Genomic DNA, 21,706 nt, shown 5'->3' with positions numbered 1-21,706 from the left:
TTAAAATGAAATTATTCCGAAAATTAATGCTTAATGTAATTTTGTAATAAAACACTGGTGTTTATGTTTAAAAGCCCTGATACGCACTACGATCAAAGTTCAATAACAAATTTACAATTAAAATTTCTGAAAAGTAAAAAGAATAATTTCACCATGCACTCCTCACAACAATCATCGTCTGCAAGAACCGCAAAACAGTATAAACGCATTATACACACACACACACACCTTTAAATTACACAAAGTAAATTGTGGGGAGGTGTCTCCTTTTATTTTATTTTTTATTTATTTAGTTTTTTAAGAAAAGATGGCAGGGACAGCATACCTGTGTAACACTTTAGAATGAGTAATAAAACTAACTACACAAATGTGCATTATTGACATTAGACTGTGTGGCTATATTCTTCCTCCAGTTACACTTCTGTTACATCTGTTTACATGCATGTCTCATCTTCACTTCTGATTGGCTAGCTCCTTCTCATCCCCAGCTCTTATTGGCCAGCTATTCTGAGGAGGTGCGGTTAGGTTAAAGTATCTGAGATGGCTTAAATAAAAGCTGCATGTATATTCAGCCAAAACACAAGAAACTGAAGAGAGTGCAGAGTTTAGATTAAAAAAGAGAAATCAGGATTCAAACAGAGAAAACAGATGGCAAACCTCGGGAGAATCAAGGGCCTGGTCCTTTTGCTTGGAGTAGTCTCACAGGTAAGTTATGTAATTTCATTTATTCACTTCACATTTCCCTTTATTCATAAATCAAGTACTTTGTCACATGCAGCATAGGATGATGTGAATGAAAAGAGAAATGGTATTTCTATGAATAAAAAAGTAATAAAATAAATGATTCTGTTATGCATTAATACTTTTAATGCATTAATACTAATTTTTTATTTAATGCAGTTATGAAAAACACTTGGAATTAAACAATCAATATGTACAAGTTATACTTGTTATAAATGTTTACCGTCTAATAAAAGTTAACTGTTTCATTTACAGGCATCAGGTACTACTCATCAGGATCAAATTCACAGTATCTGTTTAAATTCAAATTCATACTCGTAAATACACTGTTCTCCATTATGATTTGAGTTATATTTAACCAGCATTAATGAATACCTCAGACAGCTAAGTTTCTTGTCTTTTACAGGCAGCACAATAACTGTCAGTATTTTTTCGGTGACATCAAAGAGCGCGGTGTTGCGCTGGAGCCAATATGATGGCGCATTGACCTACAGAGTAACAGCTTCTCTCCGAAACTCTCAAGTCCCTGTGGTCTTTTCCAGCTTTGGACAAAACACCATTATGGGCTCCGTTAATTCCCTGAATCCCAACACTGCATACACATTTCGTGTCGAAGCCCTGGGCAGCCACATGAACATGCTGACAGATGCTGCTGTTGATGGATCCACTGGTGCGTACTGAAATCACATGGCTTGCTAAAGAGTACTTATTGGATCTAGGAGGTAATACGTCTCAGTGTGAAAAAAAAATGTTATAAGTGTTTTCAAAATAGAAAGAAATTTCCATGATCTTTCTATGCCTGGAAATGACCATTTTTAAATTTCCCGATAATTCCAGGTTTTCCTTATAGAATCCATGATTTCAGGCTTAGCATCTTATTTGTTGAATTGACCTTGCTTGCAGTTTAATATTTTTGAGTCTGTTAGGCTACCAGTGTTAACTTATGATGTGTGAAATTAATGGAACTGTAAAAATTCTCATCTTTTTTTCAGCTCCTGATGTGCCCACCATTGTGATGGCCTCCTCTAAAGAAAGCCAGAGAATCACTGTGGAATTCACTTTGGTCTCCGGTGCCACTTCCTACATCCTGCGTGCTGAGACAAATGATGGATCTTTCTTCTCAGAGATCTCTGTACCCGGCTCTCCAGGGACTGTCACCAACCTCCAGCCATACACAGACTACACTCTCACTGTCATGTCCATCAACAGCGCAGGCAGAAGCCAGCCTTCCCTCTCCATGGAGGCTAAGACAGGTATATTCTTCTTCTCTCTCTACACCCTCTTTGACCTCAAGGCCAAATAAATGATCCATTCATGAAGGGACAGAGTTGGCTATTCTCTAACCCTCACCCAGTGCTGTAACTTTATCCTCTCACTGAGAAGGATCAGGATAAGCTACATGGGCTTTTTAGCAGCATGCATAGCTTGTGTTCACATTTTCAATTAAATAGGTTTCTAACGCATGTATCCATAAGTAACAATATCTGGGTTTGCTCTGTAGGCAAAATATGAGAAGTTGAACTATGAAAAATGGCCTGCCCTCTTCAAGGGACTGGGCACAGAAAATTAATTATCTGTCTTCACCTCAGGGCCCTCAGCAGTTTTATGTCATTGTTAAGGTAGCACGTTTTCCACCTGAGATGGTCACCAAGGAAAAAATAAAGGGAGGGACCTTAATTCTCAGAATAGGCTCGATGTGAAATCCTATCACAAATATCCACAGAATGTCATGCACATGATTCAAAACAGAACAATGGGGTGTTTTCTTCAAACCACTTAAGCAGTCTGAGAACTGTTGCAGTTATGGGTTTAGTAAAAAAGAATCCAGTTCACAAATGAAACTGTGGAAGGGAAGGGACCAGTAAAGACCAGGAGAGGGACAGACAGGACATTCCAGGTGAAGAGCAGGATAGAACTAGAAATGGACACGACTAGAGAGGGAAGGGAAAAGAGTGACTGGAGGTGATGAAAGAGACCAGAATGTACCTAAAGGGAATGGAAAGGAATGGGATAGAACCGAAAAGAATGAGAGAGGAAATGGGCAATGGCAGGGCAAGACAGGAAAGGAAATAAAGGAAAGGAAACTAAACTAAAGAAAAGGATGAGACAGGACATGACATGTAGGAAAGGAAAGAAATATATGAGACAGGACAGGAATAGACAGGACATTCGGGAAAGGAAACTAAATGAATAGAAACTAAAGGAAAGGATGTGACAGGACATGACATTTAGGAAAGGAAAGGAAAGGAATATATGAGACAGGACAGGAATAGACAGGACATTCAGGAAAGGAAAGGAAAGGAAAGGAAAGGAAAGGAAAGGAAAGGAAAGGAAAGGAAAGGAAAGGAAAGAATAGGAAATGAATGGAAACGATAGGAAAGGACAAGACAGGACATGACATTCAGGAAAGGAAAGGAATGGATGAGACAGGACATGACATGTAGGAATGGAAAGAAATATATGAGACAGGACAGGAATAGACAGGACATTCGGGAAAGGAAACTAAATGAATAGAAACTAAAGGAAAGGATGTGACAGGACATGACATTTAGGAAAGGAAAGGAATATATGAGACAGGACAGGAATAGACAGGACAATCAGGAAAGGAAAGGAAAGGAAAGGTAAGGTAAGGAAAGGAATATATGAGACAGGACAGTAATAGACAGGACATTCAGGAAAGGAAAGGAAAGGAAAGGAAAGGAAAGGAAAGGAAAGGAAAGGAAAGGAAAGGAAAGGAAAGGAAAGGTAAGGAAAGGAATATATGAGACAGGACAGTAATAGACAGGACATTCAGGAAAGGAAAGGAAAGGAAAGGAAAGGAATATATGAGACAGGACAGGAATAGACAGGAAATTCAGGAAAGGAAAGGAAAGGAAAGGAAAGGAAAGGAAAGAATAGGAAAGGAAATGAAAGGAAAGGAAAGGAAAGGAAATGAATGGAAACGATAGGAAAGGACAAGACAGGACATGACATTCAGGAAAGGAAAGGAATGGATGAGACAGGACATGGATAGACAGGACATTCAGGAAAGGAAAGGAAAGGAAAGGAAAGGAAAGGAAAGGAAAGGAAAGGAAAGGAAAGTAAAGGATGAAACAGGACATGAATAGAAAGGACTTTCAGGAAAGCAAAGGAAAGGAAAGGAAAGGAAAGGATGAGACAGGACATGGATAGACAGGACATTCAGGAAAGGAAAGGAAAGGAAAGGCAAGGAAAGTAAAGGATGAAACAGGACATGAATAGACAGGACTTTCAGGAAAGGAAAGGGAATTATGAGACAGCACATGACAGCAATAAACAGAACAAGGCAGGAAAGGCAAGGAATAGGTACTGCTCTTTTTACATAAAGCCATCTGACACCTGTCAAATGTCCCTCATATCCTTTATAACTAAATTAATTTAGGATCAGAATTAGATCACATAGCTCGGTAGTCGAACACTACATTCAATACTTTTGGTTACAATGCAGATGTCTGTCTGATCTCTCCCTATTATCTTTTCTTCCTCTTCTGTTGGACCCCAGTCCTTTCCGCTCCTCAGGTCAACACCAGCTCTCCCAGCAACAGCAGTATTCTGGTGAAGTGGGAGCCAGTGAATCACGCTGTCCTCTACAGTCTCAGCATCATCAAGGATGGCTCGTACAGCAAAATTAGCCTCAACGTCACAGATAATCAGGTTCACTTTTCAGACCTGGAGGCAGGAACCAAATATTGCATTAAAGGAAATGGCTGGAGTCCTGAGAACATTCCTGGAGATGACTTCACAGTTTGCCAGATCACACGTAAGACAATAGAGATGGAAATGGGAGTTTACTGTTGCACTTGATACACTGTAAACCCTAATGTTGTCTTGACTTAAAAAATCAAGTAATGTTGACTAAACATTACTTAAAATTTTGCGTTTTGGCCCTGTCACTTAAAAATATGAGTAAATTTAACTAATTTACCTTCAAAATGCATAAACTTAAGATTTCAAGTGTTGTGAGCTTAAAATCATGAGTAATCCTTTGGAAAAGGATCTGTTCTTCCTTTAATGTGATTGGCCATGGGAGGAATTCTGCCTAGCAACAAGAGAACAAAAGCACTGATTGGTGGATTACAAAATTCATCCTTTTGGTCTGTTAGGTTGCTGAACTACATTTCAAGCGGACGTTTATTTTAGTGTATTATGTTAGGTGAGTAAAGTTATGTAGATATAAAGTTGTTTTGCATGATTTCTGCTAGTGAAATATGTTATCCTTGTGGTACGTGATTTTGATATGGTATGATTATTGAAACGACAACTTATAGTATTTGACGAAGTGGCCCAATCGTTTTCCTTGGAGAGAAAGAACATGGCAGCTAACGTTACTGCTTAACTCGTTAGACCAATACACTGGAAACCCTAATAAGTTGACTGAACTAAATTGATTGAGTAAACTCGTTGCCTAATGGGGTCTCCCAAAACTTACATATTTAAGTTTATTTAACTTGACGGTTTTGTAGATTGTACTTAAATCACTCAGTTCACCAAACTTGGTGCTTATTTAATGTACTTAAACGATTATGTTCACTTAACTTGGTATTAATTTCAAGTGTACTTATATATTTAAGTTAACTCAACATGTAAATTTAACTGAAAATTATGTTCTTATTTTTGACCGCACACTTTTTGCACACTGAAGTAAAACAAAAAACAGCATATTTAAACTTTGACCTTTTAACAAAATGTCACAATATTTATGAAAATACAGTAAACCCTATACTGCACTGTAAAAAAAAAAGTTCTGTCAACTTAAAAAAATAAAGCAAATTATCGCAAGCGCTTTTTTGAGTAAACTTAACAAAAAATTACTTTGTTTGCGTATTTTAACATCAACCTAATCCATTGGGCAAAGTTACGTCCAGTGGACATCTTTTTATGTCTTTGCAGACGTTGAAAAGACGTCCACTGAGGAGACAGAATGTTTTTATGATGTCTTTTTTTAAATTGTTTTTTATGTCTTCTGTACGTCCGATATAGACGTTCACAGATCCTCCTTACAAGGTTCTGTGACCTTATTTCCTGCAGACATCTAGAGAAACTCTTATTGAGGTTTAACAGAGGTTTAAATGTTGATACTTTATACATTTGAAGTCACCATTGTGGTGGAAAGTGTTTGGTTTAGTTGGGATCTTGGTCCAGTTACTTCTTGTGTAAGCTTGTCTTTTGCTGCTGTAACAGTGTATTTTAAAACACTGTTTTTGTGGTGAAGAAAGACAAACTTAAATGAGCTCAGGTGTTATCAGCTCTTTGCTGGTGTTGGCTTGTCTCTTGCTCTTGTACTGTTATTGTGGCAATGAGAGTTGAGATCAAACATGCACATCTTGCTTGTAATGGTGACAAGTTAAAATAAAATGTATAGCTGCAACTGTGGATTCACTTTTATGGATAGAAACCTAGTAGATAAAATAATGTACTTACTTTTTGAAAACGGATCACGTCGTCACATACAGACATCAAGATTTTGGATATGCATCACATCAATGGTGACAATCAGAACAAAAAGGCTGTAAAATAAGGATTAGTTTGTGCTATGGAGCTCTTTTGTTTGTCACCGTTGTTGTGATGCATATGCTAAATCTAGACGTCTGTGTGTGTGAGTACTTGATTCTTTTACTCAAAATATTTCAAATGCATTCATTTTGTCCATCTTCAAAATAAGTATTTTGCTCTTGGTGCCTGTTATAAATAAAAAAAAAAAAACTTATTTTATGATCTCAAATGCGTATTATGTGATGACTTTCTCATCAACAAAAAACATCTGATAACACCTGAGCTCATTTAAATTTGTCTTTTTTCACCACAAAAACAGCGTTTTAAAATACACCAACCCAGCTGCAACTGGACCAAGATCCCAACTAAACCAAACACTTTCCACCACAATGGTGACTTCAAATGAATCAAGTATCAACATTTAAACCTCTGAGTGATTTAGGTACAGTCTACAAAACCGTCAAGTTAAATAAACTTAAATATGTAAGTTTTGGGAGACTCCATTACTCAATTAAATTGAGGCAACAAGTTTACTCAATCAATTTAGTTCAGTCAACTTATTAGGGTTTTCAGTGTACATACAGTTTCTGTCATACCTGTAAATACTGTAACACTTAAGGTAAAGAAAGGGGTCAGTAAAAGATCAGACAACAAAGCATGCACACCAAGTACAGCATGTTAGGCAGAGTTGTCCAATTCTGCTCCTACTGCAAAACTTGTCATAGAGTTTAGCTTCTGTTTAACACACCAGGGGCCCAACAGTGTCTTAGTATTTTGACCAACTCGCAGTTGTACACCAAGATGTAATCAGTCTTATATTTTGGATTGAGTTTAGAATAATCTACGTTTTTATGTAACTGAATTTTAAACATTTTGATCAGTCTTAAAGAACAAAATTAGATGAATAACTTTTTTAATCAAAGTTAAAAAAAAAAATAATTCTGATCAAAGCCCCTGAATGAAAGTTTCTGATAGAGGACCAAATCCTTGATTACCTGATTGAGTTGTGTTTAATTATGCTTGAAGCTGTGCAAGACTGTGACCTTTCAGGAGCAGGAATGGGCACCCCCTGAGGTTAGGAAATCTTCACTGCTAAAACTGCGATAGCTGACACATTAAACGTTGCGTGTGTGTGTGTGTGTCTCCGCAGGTCCTCCCACTCCTCAGTCCATTGAGCTGGTGGTGACAAGCACCCCTGATGCAGGTATTGTGGTGTCGTGGGACCAAGCCCAGGGTGCAGAGCTGTATGTTGCCATGAGCTTGGCCGGACAGAACTGCTTCTCATCTACTAACTCCTGCTTCCTGATTCCTCTGAGCTGTGGAGAGACAAACTCTGTCACAGTGATCGCTATCAACCAGGCTGGAAACAGTGTCCCCTCATACATAGTACAAATTATTTCATGTGAGTAAACCTATTCACAGATGCAAGTTTGTCATATCACCGATAACAGGACTTTCTTCCTCAGTTTAATGTAAAATGTCAAGGGGGTCCAATTCTTCTTCTGAAGGACCAATTTCTTTGTGAATTTGAACTCCAACACAACTGCCTGGAAGTTTGTAATGATTCTAAAGACCTTGATTAGTTTGTTTAATCAGGGCTTGAGCCACATTGCAGGATAGGGTGCCTTTAAAGGTCCCTGAAATGCTTTGAAACACACAGCGTTATTCTATGTGTTGACGTCATTTTAACTGAAACAGGAAGACAGGGGGGACATATCAAGCAGCCCCGGCCCTTTTTTAAATAGTCAATAGCGTTCGTTTATACCATGCTATCGTGCCCCTGGACCGGAGCACAGTGTGTGGGGTGCGGTGGTTAGCTTGACACAGTGGGAAACCAGTCTTCTTTTTCCTCAATGGAAAGCATATTTACACTGTCTGAATCATTCCCTGTCCTCTTTATAGTGCACTACGTGCCATTCACCGTACAGAAAATACTAATTCTGTGAACAAGTGACCGATGACAGCCGTGGCTTAAGCATGTATTTATAGTGTAGGGGGCGGGGGCTTCAGATTCTAGAGAGCATTTGATTGGTCAGAAGATTTGATGAGAAGATGAAGTGCGATGTGATGTCATGGAAATCCATGATCCATTTTAGTGGAAGTGAGAGACTGTGAGTTTTAAATGTTTATATCTCCTAAATGCGGATTTTGTCATTATTTTGGAACACACCAGCTTATTCATAACGTTAAGGCTAAAATATTAATACTAAAAGCTAAAAAAAATTAATTTTGATTTTATGGGGACTTTAAGAGCAGGACTGGTATATTACTAAGTATATCAAGGTTGTCCAGTCCTGCTCGTGGATGGTGAACGTCCTGCAGAGTTCAGCCTGAACCAGCTCCCACACACTTGCCTGTAAGTTTCTAGTAAATTCTGAAGACCCGGAATAGCTGGTTCAAGTCAAGTCAAGTCACCTTTATTTATATAGTGCTTTAAACTAAAAAGATTGCCTCAAAGCAACTGAAAAACATTATTTAAGAAAACAGTGTGTCAATAATTCCAAATGACAGTTATTCATTTCAGGAAAGTTTGGTTTGGAGCTAATAGGATAGCGGCCCTCCAGGAACAGGTTAAGACATCCTAGTGTAGACATACTGTAATGTTACTGCACAACACAAAGCTCCCTCATCAGTCCATTTATAGATAATCTTTTATAAATAAGCTTTCCATTGATGTATGGTTTATTAGGATCGGACAATATTTGGCCGAGATACAACTATTTGAAAATCTAGAATCTGAGGTTGCAAATAATCTAAATACTGAGAAAATTTCCTTTGACTTTGTCCAAATGAATTCTTAACAATGCATATTACTAATCAAAAATTGAGTTTTGATATATTTACGGTAGGAAATGTACAAAATATCTTAATGGAACATTAACATTAACATTAATATCCTAATGATTTTTGGCATAAAAGACAACTCAATATTTTTCACCCGAACAATGTTTTTTTTTTTTGGCTATTGCTAAAAATATACCCCAGCGACTTAAAGGTGTCATATGACGCAATTTCAAAATTTTCTTTCTCTTTGGAGTTTTGCAAGCTCTTGGTGCATGAAGATCTGTAAAGTTGCATACTGTACATCTGTAAATTTGCAAAGTCACAAATCCAAAGAGATATTCTTTATCAAAGTTAAGACTCTGCCACACCCCCCTAAAACAGCTAATTTAAACTAGCCCCCATGTCTACGTCACTATGTGGAAATGTTTGCGTAATGCTGCTCAAATGTTCACGCAAAGAAAGGAGATGTGGTTTCAGTAACCGCAGTTAGTGTTGAAGCAGTCATGTCAGGGAGATGCTGTATCTAGGCGAAAGTAAAAGCTATTTGGCCTTTCAAAAGTAGATAAGTCCCGTGAAGCCGTGGTTTACTGTAATTTATAACAGCTAAGGGTGTTTTAGGCACTCTGCTTCACGTCGTGCTTCACTCTTAATCTTGCCTTTTGGAGTCTCCATCACTGCCTAATCTGTTGTTTGTCAGTCCCTTGTCCCCCGTAGCCCATCTGGGTGGAGGAACTGGTGCCCGGTAACTGTTCTGTGAAGTGGAGCACCGTCCCTCATGCAGAGTACTACACCACCTTTATTAAAAGTGATGATGGCGTCGAGGGGATGTGCAACTCGACCGAGCTGTACTGTCAGTTTCACTGCCACTGCGGATACTCGTACATCATGAGTGTGTTTGCACACAATCATGCTGGACAAAGTCCACCGGGACCTCTCCTCAACCACACCACCTGTGAGTGTTAAAGATGCTCTAATATGGGGTTTTGTCCATGTATGTTGAAGATCTGGAATCTGAGTGTGCAAAAAAAATTCTAAATATTGAGAAAATCATCTTTAAAGTTGTCCAAATGAAGTTCTTAGGAATGCATATTACTAAACAAAAATTACGTTTTTGATCAGGAAATGTACAAAACATCTTCATGGAACATGATCGTTACATAATATCCTAATGGTTTTTGGCATAAAAGAAAAATCAATAATTTTGACCCAAGACAATACAGTGTATTGTCGGCTATTGCTACAAATATACCCATGCAACTTATGACTGGTTTTGAGGTCCAGGGTCACATATATTAAATTAAATTTATTAATTGAGCAGACGCTTTTATCCAAAGTGACTTACATTGCATTCAGGCTAACAGTTTTTACCTAAAATGTGTTCCCTGAATCAAACCCACAACCTTGCACTACTATGCTAACGCAATGCTCAACCACTTGAGCCACAGGAACATATATGGCAACATATATACAATATATGGCAATCTAATTTCCAGTGAATTACTTAAAGAAACACACATTAAAAATATACAGTACTTTTACCAGGTATAAGTATTGCTGACATCATGTTGCACTCACAGGCTTATTTAAAAAAAAATTCTACTATTCTAGAATGACCTTCCCCCTAGTAGCAATAGTTGCTTTTCACTGACCATTTGTTTTAAATAAAAACATTTTTTTACATAAAACCTTATTCATTTCCACCTGCTATCCACAGTGCCCTGCTGTCCAGAACTTACAGCGGTTTCCGCAGCTTCATGGGAGACTCTGATGATGGAGTGGTCTCCTGTGCGTGGTGCGGATCTGTATGAGACCCGTGCTGTGGATGCAAATGAAGTGATTCTGTGTAATGACACAACGCCCAGGTGTGCCCTCTCTGACCTCACTTGCAACAGAAAATACAGTGTAGTCATCATACCTTGCAACGACATGAGCGGCTGCAACCTCACCTGCAGTCCTCAAAAACATGAAACAGGTAAATTCAAGCACACAAAGTGGAACATACATCCAACCTTTCACAGATATACTTTACACACACACTCTCTCTCTTTTTCTTTCTTCCTGGAAAGCTCCATGCATGCCTGAGATCACCGCTGTGAGACAGATTAATACATCTAGTTCTAGTGTGCTGGTTAGCTGGATTTCTGATAACACAGCTGCCAACTACACCATCAGTGTGACTGGCTCAGTGGGCAACACACACATCTGTCATTCAAACAGCAATTCCTGTCTGGTGTCCAACCTGCCTTGTGGCTCCGTCTATGAAGTCAGTGCCATCGCATCAACCTCAGCTGGAGAGAGCATGCCCAGTTACACCGCTCCACTGGAAACAGGTTTGGTTCTCAAACAGACATGAAGCCAACTGGGCTATTGCTACATTCAAGATGATTGAAACTAGACAAGTAGAAATGTTACCTTCTGAAAAAATAAACAATAGAAACCATCACAGAATTTGTGATTTTAATAGTTTTACTAGTTATAATCGCTGATCTATATAAAGGAATTGTATTAATTTTAATGGAAACTGTAATGGCATTTGTGGAGTATGTGCTGTATGCTTAAGCTCATGGTGGCATTAGTTTAGCAACATGCTAACAGAAAACAACTGAAATCAAATGTGAGGCAAGTCTCTTGTGTACTTCCTGGTCACTTATTCTATTCTATAAGAATGCTGTCTTGCATTTACCTACACATTTACAGTATAAGTTTAAAAGTTGACTTTATTTGTTTTATTTTTTTAGCACCTTGTTGTCCAGACAATCTCACTGTGAGCCATGTGACCCAGGCCATGACCAACGTGACCTGGATGCCCGCTAACGGCGCCCAGAAGTACATCGCCTCTCTGTCTTCACCACGCAGCCATGTACAGTGTCACACTATGGAAACAGAATGCGTGATGGGATGCATCACCTGTGGCACTAACTACACGGTCTCTCTGGAAGCCATCAGTCGCACCGGACACAAGGCGGAGTGCACCTACCATGGATTCTCTGCCAGTACGTCCTCAGAACTGACCGTGATGGCACGGTAGAACTAACACAAAAACACAGAATCAGTGTCCAGTGAAAAATATGTCAAAAAATGCATGCCTCAAGAGCATAAAATAATACCAAATGTTATAGAAAATAACGTGTTGTGTTCTAATTATCAAAACGAAGCCAGGTGCAACAGGTGAACGGGTTACATGTGTTTCTTTATTCCTCACTTTTTTAAACACACACAACTTGTGCTCATTTCTCTTCTTTTTCCCCTCTCCCTCTTAAAATGCTACTTCCCCCTAGTGGTCTCAGTAAGTGTTATACTGAATAACAGGACACCACATCTCCCCCATTACATAAACAATATCACGTAGTACCAATTAACTCAAAATAGTTCTAAATTTTGATATGAACAAATAAATGTAAGCTTTTGGCCTTATTACAATAAGCTCCTTTACAGTAGTTAAACAACTGTTATTACAGAATCATAACATGACTATATTCAATCTCCAACTGGCTTTACCTAACTTCAGTCAGTAATTCAAACCACTGTACATCATTATGTAGTTTCATAGTCCTTCAACCACAATGGTGGTTTGCATTGTCGACCAAAACGTCTTTGTGTGCTTTGTTCCGTGTTCGTAACATTTCCAACTGAAAGATCAACAGCAGACTGATCTGAGGTCGACTTCAAGACCTCTGGAACCAAAGACAAGTGAGAAGAGTGCCACAGTCTTCCATCTGCCAATCTGTACGTGCTTGGACCCACTTGCTTCTCCATTTCCACTGGCCGTGTGAACTTTGAATGTCCTTTGGGAACATGCGTTGGTTTGCGTATACGCACTTTATTCCCCACCTGAAATGTAGACACCCGAGCCCCTCGTTTCGCATCAGATTATTGCTTCATTTTGTGTTGACGGATTGATACTCGTTGTGAACCCCCGTGAACCCCTGAACACTAGATTGTTAGTCATGCAAAGTTCATGTCTCAGTTGGAAGTATGCTTGCAGCGAGGAATCCAGGGCTTTCGCTGAAACTGGCCAACCCTTTTCAATCTGAGCACGCAGGGCAGAAAGCTCAGAACAGGCCATAGAAGCACACTCAAACTCCTTTGGAGTCACTGATGTAAGAGACATTGACAGCAACGTAACTAGCTCAGGCTCTGCATCCGAGTCTGAGTCTGTGGTAGATGGCAAGGGTGGTCTTGAAAGACAATCAGCTGTACAGTTCAACAAACCTGCACGATAAACCACGTCATAATTAAAGCATAACAGGCGTGCAGCCCATCTAGCTATGCGCATTCCCGCCCTGTCTGCTCCTTTTGTACAGAGAAGTGTCGTTAGAGCCTGATGGTCAGTTCGTAGTGTAAACTTACACCCCCAGAGATAGGTCCTCCACTTTTCCACCGCCCACACGCATGCCAATGCCTCTTTCTCCACTGTTGCATACTTCCTCTCAGTCTGAGTTAAGGATCTGGAGGCAAAAGTGACTGTCCGCTCTGTGCTGTCTGGGTGAATATGGGTAAACACTGCACCAAGACCATAATCTGATGCATCTGTAGAGATAATGGATGGCAAATTAGGGTCGTACAATGCTAATGCTGGACTGGCAACCAACAATTTCTTCAAAGTGACAAATCAGTTCTCCGTTTCCTCACTCCACTGAAATTGACCCTCTTGGCAGAGACATGCACGTAAGGGTTCAACTACGGTAGCATAATTAGGTATAAATTTATTATACCATGAGAGCATACCCAGCAATGAACATAGAGTTTACTCTGTTTCACAGGAGTTTCCCCGTACAGTCTTCAGTGACGACACAACCGGAGTTACCTTTTGATAGGGAAATAATGTTCGTCAACAGCCAAATAGATATGTTGGCATTGTTGTACTGTAGTTAATGCAGCATTTATACAATTTTGCCAGTAATAAATGTCACCTGTAGCATGTTAAGTGTGAAGTTTCATCAAACATTCCCATCTCTCTGAAGGTCAGTGCTGTCCCTCAGGCATCCGTCTCTATAGAGGAAGCAATAACACGCTGATTGTGCGCTGGAGGTCCAGCAGTGCCCTCACTAAATACACAGCAGAAGTCACCGGAAGCGGCAGGACTCACACTTGCAGCCCAGATCCCGGCAGCTACACATGCACTGTATCAGAGATTGTGTGCGGTCAGGTCTACACAGTGGTCATCGCACCACTGAATCCAGATGGAAGCAAGGTCCAGTTCTGTAACAGCAGGCTGTATTCAGGTAATTAAGTTCAGTGCAGCAGCCCTTTTTTTTTGCCTTTTCATTGCATTAGATAAAATTTCAAACCAAAAGGAAACAAATCACATGAACACTGAACCAGATGTGTGACAATTCTTTTTGTCTTTCTTTATCAAACTTTTGTGTAAAATGTTTGTTTATCTTTCTTTCAAACAAATGCCACTTGCTTTGCTATTTTATCATATAATGCAGTGACATTCAGATTTTTGTAAGTACAGCACCGGTCTGAATATTTTTGGGCCACTGTTCAGAATATCTGTTGTGATTCAACAGTAAATAACTGAAATTACTTTAAAAATACATGTTTTTTATGGTATGTTCTGTCTTTCAGTCACATGTGTGGGCAGCAGTGTTGGATTGGGTAAGACTGAGAACATCTACATTTCAATCTGATTTGAATAAAATGCTGATGTCATATCAAAAATAAGGCAAACATCCATATAAAGTATCATAATGCTCTGTTCCTCAAAACTGAGGACATGACATATTTGGCACTACTTAATTGAAGCCTCTCTTTACTCTCAGTGCTCTATCAAGGAAAAAGATAATGATGGGATGGATGTCCTTCAAACAGTGAGGTACGGTCATTACAAACACGTGTGTTCATTAAACACAATAGAGCGAGTCCTTCCTCTCTGAGCACAGGACTGCCAGTCCTATAACAGACTAATGAACAGTAAAGTCCAATATAATACACTTCTCTTGTCAGAGTCACATCACATCTACAAACCAGGAATCTGCTATAGACTTAAAGGGTAGTTCACACAAGAAACACACACCAAAAAAAATAAAAAAATCTGTAATAATTTACTGTATGAGTTTTATTTTTTCGTTATTCCTCACTGGGAACTTTAGAATTACTGCACCAATAAATTATATTGTTGCAGTATTGCTTCGGTTAATAGTAAAATAATTGTTTTGCAGTGACACAAATATGATGTGACAAGAAAAAAGTGGCAGCATTTAAAAACTTTTAAATAAACTTAAATTTAATTTGAGAATAAAACTATATATATATATATATATATATATATATATATATATATATATATATATATATTAGTGGTGGGTCGTTATCGGCGTTAACGTGCTGCGTTAACGTGAGACTTGGGCGATAAAAAAAATATCGCCGTTAATCTATTCTCAAAGTTGGGTTGGGAGCTGGGTCTATACGAAGCAAGCTATGATGACTTTCACCTTGATATTTTATATAACCGACTGGCTGAGGCCAGCCTAAAAAGATGCTCAGGACAGTTGATGGGCCACTGCTGCGCATCGTCACGAAAGCTTATCTTTTTCACGTGTTTTAAGCCTTACCGCTTGTCGATTTAAACTTTAAAGCATCCAAACACAAGACGCGGAAAAGCTGAACAGAGTAGCTGGTTACTCGCGCGCTGTGTTCGGTGCGTACGAGAGAGAGAGAGTCGCATATCACGGACAGCGACACTGAACCGAGCTCTCTTCTGCGAAGTTCTCCTCCAAGTCCCTCCTGCACCTGAACGAACAAATATAAATCGCAGTTTGAACAAACAAAAAGATGTGAAAGAGCCCAATTCATTACCGCGGTGTTCTGGTGTTCAGGGCTCACGCAGAGAAAGGCGTCTCTCAAAACACTTGAACATCAAATTTGCTTATTTTGTGAGAATTAATGGATAGATTAATGAATGGATGTGAGAATGAACGGATTTGAGAATGAATGAATGAATGAGTGTGAGACGCACGAACGGACGGACGGACGGATGAATGGATGGATGGATGTCTATAATCTTTCTATATGTAGAATGAATGAATGAATGAATGAATGGAAGTGGATGATTGATGGGTGGATGAATGGATGGATGTGAGAATGAATGATGGATGGATGGATAGATAGATGTATGAATGAATGGATGGATGGATGTGAGAATGAATGGAAGTGAGAATGAATGATGGATGGATGGATGGATCGATGGATGAATGGATGTGAGAGTGAATAGAAGTGAGAATGAATGATGGATGGATGGATGGATGGATAGATAGATCGATGAATGAATGGATGGATGGATGTGAGAATGAATGGAAGTGAGAATGAATGATGGATGGATGGATGGATGGATGGATAGATCGATGGATGAATGGATGTGAGAGTGAATGGAAGTGAGAATGAATGATGGATGGATGGATAGATCGATGGATGACTGGATGGATGGATGTGAGAATGAATGAAAGAATGTGAGAATGAATGGATGAATGAATGGATGGGTGTGAGAATGAAAGGATGGATAGATGAATGAATGGATAAATTAAAAAAAAAAGAATGGTGATTGTGACTTATCTCACTTTTTTCCCTTAAAAGTGCGGGATATGAACTTTAAATTAAATTATTGGTAAGAAATCCAAATTATGATGAAAAAAGTCTGAATTGTGAGATAAAAAGTCACCACTGTTGGGGAAAGTTACTTTTACAAGAAAATGAAGTAATGCATTACAATATTGCATTACTCCCTAAAAAAGTAACTAATTACATTACATTTTATGGAAGGTTATGTGTTATGGTACTTTTGTGTTTTGTACTTTTTTCCATCTGTGCTGGGCTTGTTTGTTTGTTTGTAATATATAAAAGTTCAATTTTTTCCAAATTCATGTCTGCACAGTAGAGGGCACAGCTTAAACAAACCTTTCAGCTGTGCCGTCATGAAGATAACCCATGACCATACTACTGAAACAAAAACAGTATTTTAAATAACTTTGACTTTGGTTTCTCTTTTACAGCTTCTGATAATATTGGATGACTGGATCCTTCAAAAAACCGTCCCCAAACCAGGAAAAAAAATGAATGCTTTGGAACTAAATAATTTTGCTGTGTGCACTGGCTTCAAAAGTCAGGCAGTGAACTCATTTGAATATAATTACCTGAATAACGTAATTAGTCAGCATTCAAAACTGTCCAATCACACATATATATATTTAAATTGCTCTAAAGATGTAATGTAATTTATGTCAATCAAGTAATATGGTTTAATTAGTTTAATGGGAGAATTTTTCAGAGGAATTTGCAGTCTTTTTATTACAATGTCGTAAACACACAAAAACTTAATTTTCAGGGATCCCTATAATGTTATCTCAGGGATTTTCACTAAAGACAATTCATGATCTTGTGTGTCCTATTATTTAACTCTCCACTTGAAAAGCAATTGATAGTAACTTTAAAAAGTTATTTTGGTGAAGCAGTTATGTTATGAAAGAACATTTCGTTCTCAGCGACATCCGGACATCTCACATTGAAAAAAAAAAAAGGAATATGACAGTGGTTACATCTATACATCAGTTTCCAGGAATAGTTTAAACAAACATAAAATGAAACTAACAGTAATTTCCTAAATTTAATAAATAAATAAATAAATAAACGATCTGTCTGAATGGTAATTGAATTTGAACTCCCCTACAGTATGCGGTGCCTCTGAGGGAAACCTATTTAAGTTAATTAAACTTCCCTTGGTTTTTTGTCAAATCCATGAACAAATGAACATCTATAGTTTGACAGTAAAATTCATCCCCTGCATTAATAATGTGTGTCTGTTTCTGTTTCCATATTTTTAGTTTAAATGAGGTGGGGTGGATTTTCTGTAAAGGTAGTATGAATATTAAAGTTATAACAGAAAGACTGATAGTTACAGACAGGGAAATACTAGCTAAATAAATGGCATTCAACAATGGCCACATAATTAATTGAAAAGTGGCTAAAATGCTTTGAAAACCAGCCAATACACTGGACCAGGGAGTGTTAAACCAATATGATGAGGAATTTATAATGCAAAAATAATATATACCTATACTTTTTAAAAAACATTAAACAATCTAGAATCATGGCCATGGATATATTCTTAGCAGCAGCTATATTAGGCTGTTGACAGAGATCAGTTCGGATCCCTTGAAAGGGACTTTGGGTGATCACTCTAACCTTTGAGGTATTCAGGTGCTCCTCTTGTGGTCACATATGGACACTGCAGAAAGTGCAGTACCCTATCTACAGAATTTCAAATAAATCAAGATCAATTAATTGAATGCGTTTTGCTGGTTATAATACTGGAATGAACAGTTATCTTTACTGTTGTGTTACCTTTTATGTGTTGGGGCATGAGGAGTGGTGACACATCTTTTGTGTGGTAAATTCTCCCAATGGAGGTCTGTTAATGGTTCCCACATCTTCAGCATTCACAGACAAAACAGCCTTTTTTGTCCAACTCCCTTTAATACAACAAAGTCATGCTATTATTATAATCACGGAGATAACAGGAAATGTGTTGGGAATGCTGGGAGTCTTTCGTTGTTTGTGTGATTTGTAAAAATCAACTGGACCAATTACCCTCAATGTAAATGGTGATGGATGTTTGAAATCCTCTAGCGTTTACTCTACTGCTGTCGTTTTTCATTGCCTCAGCCCCTGTACAGTCTCATTTGACATTATCACAAGTTTCACCCCTTCTTGAAAGTAGTTGGAAATCCCACACAGTCAGAAAGTTTATTGCCTATTAGCTTCAAATGGGCCCCATCAAGTCATGTTCCAACTATGGATCCAGAACACCTGAGAAGAGATGATGCCAACCCCTCAGAGGACCTCAGATGATGCTAACCCTGAAACAACACACAGAACTAACAAATTTTGCTATAAGTTTGATTGCATCATATAATAATTGCTGTTAATAGTGTTCCTTGTCTGTTTGATTACGTTTTTAATTTATTTTTCCATACATTTCTGCCATATGCACATAAACTGACAGTCACTCATAAGCTACTACTAAATATTGTAGAAACTTAATGTTCAGTAAAGTTGCTCTTCAATGATTTGTATCGTAAAAATCAATTACAAATAAACTTTGAAAAAGTTCAAAAAAATTGAATTGAATTGAATTGAATTGACCTATACATGATCTTTCTCTCAGCACCTCGTAGATGAATTTGTCAGAACCTGATCAGTTACACTCAGTAATCATTTTTAAAATAATTCACATGAATAAAGCTTGCTGTTAATGACTCACTTTTAATACTTATTACATGAATGCATGTAACATTTAATTATACAACATCTTTAGAGGCTTCTTTTACGGTCTAAAAAAAAAAACAATAATGTATAAACCGACAAGTTGCATGTAATGCTGTAATTCTGTTTTACAGGATTTCTTGCAGATAAAGTAGGTGCTCATCATGCACAAGGACTCACCTCTTTAGCTCTTTATCCCCCACACATACAGAAATGCCTCTTGGATCAATATTAAGACTTTTCAGTTTTATTTATTTTATTTATTTATTTATTTATTTTTTTGCTTAAGATGCAACTTTGTTTTAATTATAAGATTATAATTATAAGCTTATAATGAATACATTACATCCATCCCCCAGCTCCAGTCAATCAGATACAGGAGGTGGTTCCAGTATCATTTCCAGTCAATTTAATTTTGAAGAAAATTAGTACACTGTAATTTTATTTTTATAAAGTATTTTTCCCCCCTTAATGTCAGAATGAAATAGAAAAAGTTAAGATTTTAATTTATATTTATATGTTTCCTGGAGTTCCCTGTGCCCCAGAGGTTACTGCTACACTTGACTGCTACACTGACTCTGCACTGCTGAAGTGGACTCCCACTGATGGGTTTATTTACTACACTGCTAATGCCTGGACACCTGAGGGGCTTGTCCTGCTCCAGCAACTCCACTGTGAACTGAGGGAACTAACCTGTGGACAAACATACAATGTTACAATGATATCATCATTATCAAATGCCTCGTTTATAATTTATATTATGCCTCGTTTTATTGTTTTGGTCTCATCGTCAGGGCTGTGCCAGGCATTACAGTATGGCAAGGGGCGTAACATTTCCGTCACATGCTTGAGGTATTCAGCCAATCACAACACAATGGATAGCTGGCCAATCAGTGCACACCTCACTCTTCAGAACGATGAGCTTTTTTAAAAATGACGCGTATCAGAAAGGCGGGGCTTTGAGGAGAAACAATAATGTACAGTAAGTGGAAATCTTTTTTTTTTAACCTTAAACTGCATAAACAAATTTCATTACACCAAATACACAAAATAATGTTCTTTTTTTAGGATTGCATACAACCCTTTTAATGAAAAGTCTATAACATACTTTGGTTAAAGTTTCTCAATAGTAGTCTAAAACAACACTCATTTTACCATGTCAAAAACAGCACTGTTCACAATGACCCGTTTCGGTGCATGTCTCTTTAAATGTTAATGAGCTCTGCTCACCCTGTGCTTCTGTTCCACAGCAGTTCTTTGAGAGATGGTAAACTTAAGCCAAATTCATCCTGAAACTTGCTAGCTAGCACATTGTTAGGCGATTTGCAAAGATTCATTAAAAAAACTTTACTCACTACTCTGTAACTGTTAGGTGAAGCTGGATCTTGAATGATTTGCACAAACATAGATTCATTTAGGTAGAGGGGGAACATTCCCTTCAATAACAAATGCAGCCCAATGCATCTTCAGCGGCTCAGATGTCGGGAGGTAATGATGAATGTTATGTTCTTTATTACATCAAACAACAAAGCACCTCAGTCGCTTAGGAGACATTCTTGTCTGCCCCTGTTCTAGCATGAGAACAATGGTGGACTGAGGATGGATCACCCAGGTCTGTGATAAAACTAAAAACTGAAGCCACTGTCAATCAACAATCGTGGGAGGGGCCAGTGCAGAACTACGTCATTCTCTAAAGAATCTGAGATGGGCTTGATTTGAGAAAGAAGTTTTGATTTATTAAAATTTAAAGGGGTCATATGAAGTTGCTGAAAAAGGAAATTATGTTATGTATTTGTGATTCTTTGCGTGAACATTTGAGCAGTGTTATGCAAATCTTCCAACATTGTGACATGTGGTGGTGTGTTAGAACGAGGCATTTTAGGGGGGTGTGGACAAGTCTTAACTTTTATAAAGTATACCTCTTTGGGTTTTAGACTTTAGTCTTTGCAACTTTACAGATCTTCTTTATGCACCAAGAGCTTGTTACACTCCAAAGAGAAAGAAAAAATTTAAATTGCATCATATGACCCCTTTAAAAAATGATACTAGGTGGATTTTTATCATTCTGGGGTGGTTGTGAACACACACTGCCAAGACACATTTTAGTTCAAACAACACGTAAAAGTGAATTTTGCATCCAATGAACCCTTTAAAATGCAGCACCTATGTCTAGCGATGCAGTAATTATGACATATTTAAAGGAAAAGACTTTTTGGGACTTTAGCTTATTCACAGTATCCCCCAGAGTTAGATAAGTCCATACATACCTTTTTCATTTCTGTGCGTTCTGTAAGTGTTATTTGACGCACCCACTGCTAGCCTAGCTTAGCACAAAGACTGGATGTAAATGGATACTGGTAGCATAGTAATCCCAATAAGTGACAAAATAATGCAAACATTTTCCTAT

General features: G+C 38.1%; 1 long non-coding RNA gene and 1 pseudogene across 1 annotated transcript in view; both read left to right on the top strand.

Annotated features, from left to right (window-relative positions):
* LOC132117662 (uncharacterized) overlaps positions 1-21,706 on the top strand; it is a 150,746-nt gene that overhangs the window by 119,240 nt on the left and 9,800 nt on the right. The gene's annotated exons all lie outside the window — the stretch shown is intronic.
* LOC132118644 (fibronectin type III domain-containing protein 7-like) lies at positions 308-17,193 on the top strand (annotated as a pseudogene).

The sequence above is a fragment of the Carassius carassius genome, chromosome 37 (genome assembly GCF_963082965.1).
Source record: "Carassius carassius chromosome 37, fCarCar2.1, whole genome shotgun sequence".
Lineage (NCBI taxonomy): Eukaryota > Metazoa > Chordata > Actinopteri > Cypriniformes > Cyprinidae > Carassius > Carassius carassius.
Note: the sequence above shows the minus strand (reverse complement) of the source record. Positions and strands in the feature narration are given on the sequence as shown.